At 42.1% G+C, this 2398-nt stretch overlaps 1 long non-coding RNA gene across 1 annotated transcript in view; it reads right to left on the reverse strand.

Moving 5' to 3' along the window:
- Positions 1–149: 149 nt before the first annotated feature.
- The window catches only part of LOC106938336 (uncharacterized), a 5375-nt gene continuing 3126 nt past the window's right edge, over positions 150–2398 (reverse strand). The window contains exon 2 of the long non-coding RNA XR_001422601.1: positions 150–1600. This is a non-coding gene — a long non-coding RNA (uncharacterized LOC106938336). The remainder of the gene's footprint in view (positions 1601–2398) is intronic.

A 2398-nucleotide genomic window follows, 5' to 3' on the forward strand; every position in this document is an offset into this window, starting at 1 on the left:
TTCCAATTTTGACTTCCAATGATTTACTTCCTGCTAAAGAGGCCCCTGGTGGTTGAAGAAAAATCCACATATAATGAAAGCAGGGTGAGTGGAGAGCGGAAGAAGAGCGAGAGAGCGAGTGTTTGTATTTCTATATCTTTGGCTTTATTCTTACTGTTTTTTCACTTGGTGTTTATGTTACTTGTTTAGTTGTGATTTTGTGTTAGTTTGTCACGTTTTAAGGGGTTTTTGTTTGGGTTCGGGTGTGGCCGTCAGGCGTGCCTGACTGGCCGGCATCTTACGACACCATGGTGTCTAGTGGTGGGGCTTTCTCCACGCTGACACCGAAGAACGGCGTCAAAGTGGGTGCTGGTTCTCTGTGCAGCGTGGAGGAAGTTTGTTTGGCTGTGGGAAAAGTGATTGGACATGGGTCCATCAAGTCGGTAGCTCGCATGAATGGAGCTGTCGTCTTGTTAGTGGAAAAAGTGGTGCAGGCTCAACAGCTGGTGGAGGTGGGCGTTTCGGTAAACGGCTTATTTTTACAGGTGTCGCCACTGACTTTACCTTCAACTAAGGTCACTGTCAAACGTGCCTCCTTTCATAAGTGACGAGTTTTTGATAAAAGAGCTGTCTCGGCACGGGAAGGTGGTGTCACCTATGAAAAAAGTACCGTCTGGGTGCAAATCACCGTTGTTAAAACATGTTGTCTCCCATAGGAGACAACTGTTTATGATATTGAATCGGCGGGATGAAGAACTCAACCTGCGATTTCATGTTAGAGTAGATGATTTTGACTACATCTTGTTTGCTACGTCCTCTAACATGAAGTGTGCAAGGAGAGCAGGAGCAGGTGAGGGGCGATGAGGAGTATTTAGTGTGTGGGGATCAGGGAGGGAAAGGAGAGGTGCAGGCAGAGGGACAGAACAGTGCAGAGTCGGTGTTTGGAGCTGGAGTGGCAGGAGAGACAGATGAAGCAGAGGAGGCGATGGAGGCTTCAGCCCCGATAAAGAGGCGAAGCAAAAGGAGGAATGTGGTGGCCGCTGTGCAGGCCAGTAAACAGGCCAGCAAGGTGGCTGCAGAGGATAGAGCTGTCGGACAGTAGTAACGCCGAGAGCTGGGTCTCTGACACCAGCGAGATGTGTCACAAACGAGCATAAGAGAACCTAGATACCCTACAGAATCTTTTAAAACTATTTTAGAACAAACTAAAGGATTTAGAAGTGTAAAAATTGAAAGATATTTTCCTAATTTGAGATGATTTTATTTCTCTGCAAGACATCATATTAGGAACAAAGAAGTATCAGGTTTTACAGATTCAGAAGTTTTTAGACTAAAGAAAATAATGACCAAAGTTAGAAAACAACTTTGATTTAAATAATGCACAGCAGCACTTTATTTTTTATAGTCTTTTGGTCTTTTATTTTTAGCTTTTTACCCAATATGGATTCTTTTAAAGTAGCATCTTTGAGGTGAGGGAGGCTGAAAAACGTGCTTTGATTTATCAAATGCTGAACCAAAAGAAAATTGATGTAACTTACCTGCATGAAACGCACAGTGATCATTTAATAGAGACAGACTGGGGCAGAGAGTGGAGGGGGGAGGTCATTTTAAGCCACGGCACCTCCCAGAGTGCAGGGGTGGGCTTCCTCTTTTCCAGAGCTTTCACCCCAAACTGTACTGAAGTTGAACATGTCATTCAGGGAGGTGTCTTTTAGTCAAGACAAAGTTTGATCATTTTAGTATAGTTTTAATTAATATTTATGCTCCTATCAGCAATGCAGAGAAAAAGTGTTTTTATGAAAAAATTGGGGAAAGGTTGGGTGATTGTGGGTCTGAGGACTATGTTTTTATAGGTGGGGATTTTAATTGCACTGAAAATGAGTTTTTAGACCGTAATCATGCAGAGCCGCATCCAGCGGCCCAACATGCTCTCATCTCATGGCCTGGTGGATGTATGGAGGAGGATGCATGCAGGCTCCAGGCAGTACACATGGTCTCACATTATCTCTTTAGTCTTGATTTTTTTATTATTATTTAAAACACCATTTTAACGTGTTTAAAAGATGCCAGATTTTACTGGTGGCTTTTACAGATCACTTGTTGCTTTTAGGTAGTGTTTTTATTAGAAACATTTTATCTAGAAGCACTTACTGGCATTTTAACTGAGCTCTAACTTATGATCAGGGTTTTAAAGAGATTTTACATTATTTTTGGACTGGCTATAGACAAAGAAAGTCTTATTTTATTTGTCTTAAACAGTGTATTAAACTTAAACTATGGAAAAGTTCAGATAAAACTGCTGAGTCCCCACACTCTGAATATCACCCGTGTTCAGCACACTCTGAATGTCATGAACATCGTGGAATTAGAATGACTTAGTCAATCCACAGGAAATCGAGAGCATATTGAAGCTCTCAAA

This window comes from Poecilia latipinna, unplaced genomic scaffold, assembly GCF_001443285.1.
Source record: "Poecilia latipinna isolate Pla-1442-1.1 unplaced genomic scaffold, P_latipinna-1.0 Scaffold2569, whole genome shotgun sequence".
NCBI lineage: Eukaryota > Metazoa > Chordata > Actinopteri > Cyprinodontiformes > Poeciliidae > Poecilia > Poecilia latipinna.